Raw genomic sequence first — 10,951 nt, 5'->3', positions numbered from 1 at the left:
GGGCTGCCTTGGTTTTGCCCTGATTTAGAGCACCTGGCTTGTTGCAGGATGCAGATGTTTGTTCTGCTGCCCAAGAACCAGCACTTCATTCCCTTTATAATGAGCACTGTGACCTGGGGGAGTTATTAAATCTCTGGTTCAAAAGAGTCTAGTTTTCCTCTCTTTTTGTTTCTCAGCTGACAGTCTAAAGTTCACAAACAGATTAGTGGAAGGAGTATATAGAAATTAAAAACTTAATTTTCAACTCCTCTGAGTCAAATCTAATTGACAGTTTGAATTATAGCCTGTGCTGTTCTTTGTTTCATTTTTCTTTGGGGAAATCCCTGGTTATAGTTTTGCTTTGTCCTTTACTATAATTTTACAAGCCTATATTTAAAAATTATTCTGAAGCAACTTCCAGAGTCTGAAGCAATTTTGGGACTACTATGGTGCTGGTGTGAGATCAGGCAATATTCAAAATTGAAGAGATTATGTCTTACTCAGGAGAATAGGTACCTTTTTTAAGACCATCAATTTAATTAAAAAACACAGGCACTATATTAGCAGCAAGCTTATGGATCACCATATGCCAGTCAAACATAATGAAATACATGCAAATGTTAGATGGCATATTCTTTTGTCTCTGAAATTAGCAATCTCAGTGAACACTCTCCACACTGTGTGTGCGGATTTACTTATTTATTTAGCTTTATATTAAAAAAAGTGCCTATCCAAATGTGTATCTTTTGAATGATAAGAAAGGTTATAAATAATCCACTGGCAACAATGCTTTCTTTATAGCTTATGGTTTGGCATTCGCGCCTTCCATCAGGGCTGTCTGCATCCTGCACAGCATTGACATCGAGTTGAGATGCCCCCTTTTCTATAAACACACTTTTGCCTTTGGAGTTTATTTGCATTGAAGGGGAAAAAAGTCATGAAATTGAAGCCCTGGAGAAAATCACTTATGCTCAAGAAACACATTTCAACCTTTCTGTCCGAACAGGTTTGTTTTCTTTTCCAACATCATTCTTCATCATTGTCAACCATCCACTCAGCCATTTGTATTTGGGAAGTCACGGGACAGGAGGACATTTGCTCTTTGTATTGCTGCCACTGTCAAGAGCTGTAGCGGAAACTGGAGGCCCGTCATGTAACAGTTCCCGTGACTGTGTCTATGGGAATCTAAATAAAAGCAAACTAAATTTAAGTAAGGGACAACCTCACAATTGAGAAATATGCAAAAAGCACAAAATATATTGGGAAAAAAATTCAAAGTGTGAATCTGATTTGAGGAAAACTGCAGAAATAATCTTTCTGATTTATACACCTGGAAAGAAAACAGAGTCTTAAGACAAATTCTTAAGGATGTCACCAGTATATGACATTAAGTTTATGCCAAGAGGAAGGAATTCTGCATTCTTTTCTCTTATAGAAATATGATTTTTATTCTATTGCAAGGTCTTTGTGGAGTTCTGTTGGCATCATTTTTGGTACATTATCTCAAATTGTTACAGTTCTCTCTGAAGATATTATTTCTATCAGTACAGGATCATCAGAAGTCCTGTAATGACCAAAGTAATATAGTTTAAAAGGGTCTCGTGAGGAAATTACCTTTTAAATCAATATATCAGAATAATTTCTTTCTTCATGAATATGACTGTTCTTCACTCAATTATTACATTTGCTAGTGCTCTCAGCTTTCCCTGGAGATATGGCATCATATTCTGATTAAGGTCTATTCCTTCAAATACATTCAGGTAACAGTGGTAATCAAAGTATTTCCAAAGATGGTAAGTTCTAAAGGTGTTTATGACAGAAAGGGCTAGATTCTAGGCCTGATGTGACATTGTTTTTCAACAGCTACTTTTCACATCTATTTGAAAATTATTATTATCTAAATTATTTCCAATTATTATTATATCTTTTAAAATAGCCCTAGTCTATTTTGATTAACATGAAACTAAAAATAAAATGTCACATTTATTAAATGTCTTCAGTTTCCTGACACCTGTGATCCTACATATACAGAAAGCTTGTTGCACTTGTAAAGTGCTGTTTGGGACTATCTAATCAATAATTTTTTTCATAGCCAAAATTTGGATTGTTCTTGTTAAGTTATATAGAAAAAGAGAAATTACATCCGAGAAAGGATAATGACAAAATATACACTTTTCCTACAGCTGAACCACAGGATGTCACTGTTTCTCTTTCACAAGAAACAAGCTTCAGATGTGAAAGTAGACCAGATTCTTCTTAAAATTACAGAAATGCACAGAAATGACATAAAAAGCACAGAAATTAAGTCAGACGTTTCCTTTTGTATGTGTGAGTCAACCTAGGCAATGTGTTGCCTATGTAGAATAACAATTTAATATTCAATTCAGTCTCATAATGTACCAAGATTGATATATTTTTGGTACATCCCTCCAGACAGAACTGACACATATCAATATGTCCCATATTGCATAAAGAGTCAGGCAGAGCTGAATAGAGTTCAAGAGAAAGTTAATGTAAGACATCAAAACTTCTTGTAGCCTTCCCTATTTAGCACTGAATTTCTAAAATTTAGCACCCTTCACTACCACAAAGCTGGATCTTGACAAACACATGCTGTTTCTCGAGATTTAATATGATCCCTTTACAAGATCCTTGGTTGCCTTTGTATACAGGGTTGCCCATCCTAGATGCCGCAGTAGGATGCTGGAAAATAACTTAGAGAGGTTTTAAGAGGTTGGTGTGCTTCAGGGAGTATTTTTCAGGAGTCTCCGAGGGCATTGTAGAATAAAGTCCCCTTTACACAGTCATCTTGATGCATCTTTTTACACATGGAAGTCTTTTCTCATTGCAGTACATGAGGGAACTCCCTTACTCTTTCCAAATCTCCTTCCAAAGTACCTTTTTTTTTAGAGCTCCAGTTCTGTGTTGATCTGCCAGTTCACACAAGCCAAAATGCTGTTTATTTACTTACTGTTGGCTGTTGATTCCACTTTTAGCATTCTTGGGTAGTGGTCTTGTTCTTTGAATTTATTCTTTATCCTGAACACACTGCTTGCACACGATAAATAATTAAGGCATTGTATTAGTGTCATAGATTTTTCTCATACTGTAAGGTCTAGTGGCATAGGTTTTAAGAAATATAGTGTGTGGGAGACAACTGCTCCCTGGTTTTTCTTGAATGGCTTGTGTAAAATAGAGGCATTCTGCCATACTTTACTCACCTCTCTGATTTCTAGCCTCTTCTTCTCACAGCTTCGGTAAAAGGGACTCTTCTATTTTCATTCCTTTTGTGGGATGACATATGAAATATATAGAAAACGTGTAGGAAGATTTTTCACAATTGCCAATTTCATCCCTGCAACCCACTGAGATCTCGAACTGAATCACACCCCATCTTCTACATGTCTGAAATAATTCCTATGTTATTCTTTAAAATGGCAGCCAGGAGTCAGTGAGAGGTGGGTGCAGTGACATGAAACAGAAGAGAGTGCAGCACCTGTGGAAATCTTTTTCCTGAAGTCAAGGACTAGATCATCTGGCATCTCTCTCTGAAGTCTAAAATTTCCTATCACTGAGGAGCTCCTAAAAATAATTATGCTTTTAATCTTCATTATAAACAATGAGGGTACTTTGCATGAATCAGTCTCACTAGTTCTCCTTCCAAAAAAGAAAGGAGCTAGCAGTTTGGGGTGAGGGATTGTGTGGTGGTTAGCGAGACATATGGTGTGCAGCATAAGGACCATACTGGATGCAACTGAATGCAGTAGCAAAATTCCCACCCACATCAGCAGATCTGAACCTGGCCCATAAACACTTTATTTGACAAACCATAGTATAAATTACTTTCTATTTTATAAATGGACTTTAAAGAGGAATTATGAATACCATTGAGCTCTCCCATGCCAATGGCATCCTCATTGCCATAGGAACTAATGTACTTGAAAGGTGGGGCAAATGTATGGAGATTAAGAAGGGTTTGTAGGACAGGTACTTAAACCAAATATGTGGTGACAAGCATTTCGTAGAAAAAATTCCACTGTTTTGAGGAATATTTGGCTGAATTAGGCAGAAGTGTCCGTAGGCTGGAGGATAGGGTTGTGGTATTTTATCTATTGGTACGAGCTGGCTGGATGACACATTTGTTCCCTGAGTTTCCTGTTTCCATAAACTGCAATGAAAACTGCCTCCAAACTCTAAATCTGTGCTCCCACTGGGTCAGCTTATAGAATCATAGAATAGTTTGGGTTGGAAGGGACCTCTAAAGGTCATCTAGTCCAACCCCCCTGCCATGGGCAGGGACATCTTCAACAAGATCAGGTTGCTCAGAGCCCCGTCCAACCTGACCTTGAATGGTTCCAGGGATGGGGCTTTTTCTCTCCTCTCCCTTTCTCCCCCCCCCCCCCCCCTTAGTTTAAAGCCATTCCCCCTTGTCCTGTCGCAACAGGCCCTGCTAAAAAGTTTGCCGCCATCTTTCTTATAAGCCCCCTTTAAGTACTGATAGGCTGCAATAAGGTCTTCCCGAAGCCTTCTCTTCTCTAGTTCTTTTGAACTGGAGAGTTCAGCCTAACCCAACTCTCCCAGCCTTTCTTCATAGGAAAGGTGTTCCATCCCCCTGATCATTTTATGCTACTTTTGCAGAGTAACTGGGGGTCTGACAGTTGTGACAGACACAACTTCAATAGCCTCAGCAAGGCTAAAAATGAAGCGGCAGAAAGGAAGACGCAGCGGCATGGATATCTGTATAGGCTACCAGCTAAACACTCTTCTTGTTTGACAGAATGTAACCCATGGTCTTCACTGCAGTATTACTGGGGCTGGTTAAAACATGGCATCTTTGCTGTTGTCATACCTTTGGGTGCAGTAGTAAGTTGGTCTGTGACAACAATTTCGCTGGAGTTTCTCTCCATATACACTGCTGGCAGAATATGCAAACAAAAACACCAACAGCCCTAATTCACACCAGACAGTGGAGTTATGGCGGTAATATTTTTTGCCTTTTCCGGACCATGTGTCAAATTTTACTTTGCTCTGAATGAAAGGAGAATTTTCTCCAGAAGAAAAGATAGGGGAGATCCTATTAGATAGAAGAGAGAACACTGTAGGGAGAGTGAGTGGGTTACAAAGCTCTCCAGTGTCTTCTTTTTAGCTGTATTGATTTTTTTTTCTAATTTCTATTTCATTTTAAATGAATAAAAATAATTTGTAGGCCTTAGGACCCTCAGGGATACTGAAGCCTGCAGCAAATTTAAGCATACTTACCACTTCAAAGTGAGCTGGGCTTTCTTTTACAGCAGACTAGTTAGCATTTCAGGAGGAAAAATTCCAGGGTATTTCTCACCGGAGATGAATGTAGAGGAAATGTACTTGGTTTCCAGCAGAAAAAAGGTGTTTTTGAAATGTTACCTTTTTTATATAGGGCTGTTCCCTTTAATATCTTCTCAATCCTCTGTTGTCCAGACAGTCACAGCTTCATTCAATACTGAGCTGCAACATTCAAAATCTCTCCAAATTTGTGCAGATGGACACTGAGGGCTTTCAGATCCTATGAGTTCTGGTTCTGGTAACCTTATGGATTTGTGGAAAGCTGTAAAATTCTGATTTGAAGGAACAATTATTATAGTTTTTTTTTGACATGTTATGGCTGCACTAGCAGATCCCAGAAGAGATCTGCGCCCAGCTATGCCATGTACCTCTCTATGGGGTCAGATGACAGTAGGTGTGAGGTCTTCATCAGTAAGAATATCTGAAGCCATGTACTTAGTGCTTTCTGCATTGTTTACATATTGGTTTGGTGGCAAAGAAATTAAGAGCTTGGATGGAAAACCCTAAATTTAACTCATAGTCTAGCTGAGAATGATGACTGGAAAAAAAGATTTCACGGGGTTTTAAGTGGCAGAAATTAGAGGACCAAACGCCTTTTTGTGCAGCTGGAGCAGTGGTACCAACCCTTGGAGGCCACAGGTGCTCGATTGCTGCCTCCTTGGGGTGTTCTGCCAGAACTTCAGAGACAGAAAATTTGTTTGGCACTGACAGCATGTCAGCAATTCCCAGTGTCAGACACTTAGTAATCTGTATACCTCAGGCACCTCCAGGATAAAGCAGCAAATGAGGGGAGTAAGTCTAAAGGGGTAGAATAGGTACCAAGTCCCTTCATGTCTCTACCTATAGCTGAAAATTTCATGAATATTTTTTCCCAGTTCCTTTTTCTCCAATATCAAGACTATATTGGATCAGTAAGTGATGTCTTAAAAAAACCCTGACTCCTGTTTAAATCTGCCTGAACAGCTGAAAAATGCCATTTCTATTGTGCTGAATGAGATCAGTTCTAAACTGGGGACAATTAGCAACGAGAACACAGTGAACACCTTGGTTCACTTCAAAACCCATGGTGAAGCCACATCAACAGTTTCTCCTATTTCTCTCAATTCAGAAGTACACAGGCTACATTTCTGAAAATCAGAACTTCACAGGCTTCCTGAAATAAACAGAGTGGAGAAGAGAAGGGGAGAAAATGGGTGGCTGGGGACTAATGTCCTTGCTTAAGCTAGCAGGTCTCATTAAGATTTTGCATAACTTTCAGCTAACTCTGAACAAAGTCCAGCACTCAGTGATATTGTGCTCATTTATTTTATGGACTAGATCTCTATGGGCTCATAAAACAAGGACTGGATAATGCTTATTCTTAGATTTATTATATTTCATTTTCTAGTACAAATGTACAAGAAAATACATCTAGTACTCCAGGCTTTTTTGTCATAAATCTCAAATAAAATCAGCCTAAAACCCAACTAATTTCAACCATCAGCAAAAAATATCTTTCATTCATTCTTTCAAGGCCTTCCCTGCAACAACCCCCAAATCTTTAAAGACAAGCACTGCACTGGGAAGATCACTAAACCCTTTTTTTTTTTTTTTTTGACCAAGTGGAGGAAGCAGGTTCAAAAGAGAAGGCTTCCCACAGAGAACAAATTATTCTGTGACTATCAGAACTACCAGAATCAGAATTTCTACTAAGCTGTGTCTTGAGATTGACTTTGGTGTCTGAGAAGGTGCTGTTTTGATTGACATTTGGAGGAAAACTTTTTCTTGTTTGTTGTGTTTTTCCCCCCCTTTTTTCCCCTGTAGCGAGAGAATCATGAAGTCTCTCTCCAGAGCAGATTCTTTGGTTGCTTTCACGTGAGTGTCTTGTAGGGTCTCTCTCTCCTTAACTGCTCATATTCTTCAAAGACATTAATTACCTTTGAAACGTCTGCATCTGTGTCAAATTTGATTGAATCGATCCAGAAGGGTCAAAAACCTTTGTGTCTGTGTGGGAAGCTGGACTTGCAAAACACCTGCAGACTCTAACGTAGGAACCCCAATTCTTTAGTAATCCCCCTTTCTAAGTGATAAGTGCTGACCAGTCTCTGCTGACTCTAGCTATGGCAGTATCCCACAGGTGTGGGATCCTGCCTGTACAACAAGCATGGTATGACTCTGTCATAGCTTGATGAGCTATCCCGATACAAAATGAGAGGCAACTTGCAATGGGATCATTTTACACAGGAAGCCAAGTTTGCTCTCACTCACATTCACTCCCTTTGCCCAGTTGTGGCACCAAAGCTGGCTTCAAAGGTGGCTCTGTCAGGGATCCCATCACCAGTGCCTCTCTGGACTAAATGGTTTCCTTTCCCATGGGGCAAACTGCTGAGTGACTCAGACTGTGCAAGATCCTTCCTTGTGACCTACAGATGTTGCCTTCCCTCCACACTTGTCTCAAGACCATCTTTTTGAAAAAAACTACTGACTTCCTGAACAACCAAGCAGAAGTCTTCTTTGATCCACTTTCCAGCCTCCCCTGACCAAATGTCTGGTTTAGAGATCTAACAGCAAGAGATGTGTATTACCACCTGGCTTCCTCATGGTGTAGCACCAGCTTATGACTGGTGGTTAGAATTTGACGACACCTTGTGAGATCCAGCAGTTTATTTTTGTGTGGGAAACAGAAAAAAATGCAAAAGTGGCAAATGGGCAAATAGGAGGAGGTTAACTCTGGGGGCATCACCTCAGAGCTGAACATAGCAATTCCCTGCTCTTAAAACTGCATCCAGCCCAGAGAGACTTGTTTTGAAGCACTTAAAAATGCAACTGAGTGGAAATTGCTGAACAAAACATGTTATAATGAGCGTGGGTGTTTCACTGAAGTGAGAGACATGTTGCACTCTCTGTTTTGTCTACTGACTAATGCCACAGTCTAAGGGGCAGGCATCACATCAAACAGATGAGAACAAGAAAACCCAGTGGCAATCCCCACTCACCCCAGCTGTGCTCTCTTGGCTCTGTTCTGAACATGGTGATCGTAGGCTGGCAGAGCTGTTGTAGAAAATGAGGTCTGGAACATTTAAAAACATTTTTGAGTGAATTCTGTTTATTAAACACCACTGAGACCTTTTACATTAATTTTCAATCCTTTCAATAACTTGTTTTCCAACAGCACTAAATCACCCACCTCTTCTTCAGATCTTAATTAGGCCGTCAATTAGGTAAATCACATCTGCTTGTCCTTTTCACCATGTTTCCCCATGTACAGTAGCTCTGGATATTTTAGAGTATACATCCACATTGGCAAGGCAAGATTGGCATTGCTCCCACTGCTATTGCCACCCACCCTCTGTTTTTGCAAGGGTGCACACAGATGCAGCAGGGTTGAGGATCTCTTCTGCTGCAAATGAGTTGGGTTTGAACAAGGGAGTTACTCTTGGCTGAAAACCCCTTAGTATATGCAAGTATAAACAAAATCAGCAATAAATGTGATCAGTTTGCATGACTGTGTGCTTAGACTGACGATGAAATAGTTGCCTGGGCTTAAATGGCTGCCAACTGCTGTCACTCTGCATATTCCATGTTGTGTACAACTTTTCCATAGCATGAAGAAGCAGGCACTGTTTCAAAGAGGATGCAGATGTGGGCTCACACCTGGCATGTAGGAGGATTTACCTCCTTCACCCTGCAGGCCCACCATGATGCTGGCAGATGGCGTGTCATGAACAATTCCCTCTGGCTTCTCAGTCACACGTACTGTGCACAGGGTGCTGCCTGCAGCAGGGCCCTGCCTGCAGCCCTGCTGCAACTTGCTCTTGCTGTTGTTGCAGGCACCCAACCGTTTACCGCTCTTGTTTGCAATGGGGCTAAGCCCACCCAGCGTACTTCATCAGTTTATTACTCTGGACCAGCCTTACATCGTGTGTCTTTATCTCTTGTTGATGTAGATGGTATCAAGAGATCCTGAATCTTCCTGGACTGAATCTCTTTCACTCATCAGATGGCTTTCACTTCAGTACCTCACAAATTCAGGTTTCTTATGTTACTGGACACAACTGAGGAAAGAACATTTAAGTGGGTGGAGGTTGCAAAATCTGGCTTTGAGATTATAGGTCCTGACTCTTCTCTTCTGTGCTGGTTTTGGCTGGGATAGAATTAATTTTCTTCATAGTAGCTAGTATGGGTCTGTGTTTTGGATTTGTGCTGAAAACAGTGTTGATAATACAGGGATGTTTTTGTTATTGCTGAGCAGTGCTTACACAGAATCAAGGCCTTTTCTGCTTCTCACACCACTCCACCAGTGAGTAGGCTGGGGGTGCACAAGAAGTTGGGAGGGGACACAGCTGGGACAGCTGACCCCAACTGACCAAAGGGATATTCCATACCATATGGCATTATGCTCAGCATATAAAGCTGAGGGAAGAAGAAGGAATGGGAGGATGTTTGGACTGATGATGATTGTCTGCCCAAGTAACTGTTACGCGTGATGGAGCCCTGCTTTCCTGGAGATGGCAGAACACCTGCTTGCTGATGGGAAGTAGTGAATGAATTCCTTGTTTTGCTTTGCTTGCGTGCATGGCTTTTGCTTTACCTAATAAACTGTCTTCATCTCAACAGAAAACACGAGTCTTCTCACTTTTACCCTTCCGATTCTCTCCCCCATCCCACCAGGGGTGTGTGTGAGCGAGCAGCGGTGTAGCGCTTAGTTGCCGGATGGGGTTAAACCATGACATCATCTGAGCTCCTTATAGAATTATTGCCACGAAGAAAATATAAGTATGGAATGGATGTAAAACACTACTACTCAAAACTCCCCCCTCAGAAAGTAATGTACTTATTACACTTCCCACACCTGGAAATTACTCACCTAACATGAAAGGCGGTGTGTAATTGGTCCTTCATAGTTAATTTGCTTGTGGAACATAATAATAGCATGCATATTACTGAAGAAGGCAGATTTTACAAGTATTCCTTTAATAACTTAAAACAGTTGGATGAGACATTTTAAAATTATACTACACTTTTCAAAATCAAAAAAATAAGTTTCAAATTTTAGCTTTCAAAAGTTAAAAAATTACTATATTAAGGTTGCATCTAAGACTATTTTGTTGCTATGTGTGTGCACTTTGAAGCAGACTACCCATATGAACTTACAACTTCTCTGCTAGATCCATATCATTTGATGAACAGGATCAGATGCTCTGTTGTACAGTTATGATGCTGTAGTGAAGGAGGGTGCTGTTAGCTGGAGGATCCTTGTTAAAGAATTTGGGAATCTGATTCAGTGGGTTGCAGGCAAAGAAATTATTTCATCATTATTTTAATGAAAGGCAAGTGTAGAGAGCTGAATCCTAAATCTATGGCACAGGATTCCTCTGTGATGCTAGGCAAGTCATGTAAAACCTTATTTTCCTCTGAGGCTCACTAACCTGTCTGCTCCTTGTTTTCTGTACTCCCAGTACAAGTTTCTGAAGGCCAGGTTAACAGAGATGCCAAGTGCTTACAAAAGTAGGACTGGTGGATTGGATCCATGAGATAACATGTTATGGGCTAAAACTTGCTGAGTCATCTGAAATATTAGGACCTCATCATCTCCACTGATCATCCAAAGGAAGGAGCTCAGGCTTTGCTGCTTCAGTTTCTCAGGGGTTAAATAGTTGGTGCAGCAGGA

The sequence above is a fragment of the Pygoscelis adeliae genome, unplaced genomic scaffold (assembly GCF_000699105.1).
Source record: "Pygoscelis adeliae isolate BGI_AS28 unplaced genomic scaffold, ASM69910v1 Scaffold145, whole genome shotgun sequence".
NCBI lineage: Eukaryota > Metazoa > Chordata > Aves > Sphenisciformes > Spheniscidae > Pygoscelis > Pygoscelis adeliae.
Note: the sequence above shows the minus strand (reverse complement) of the source record.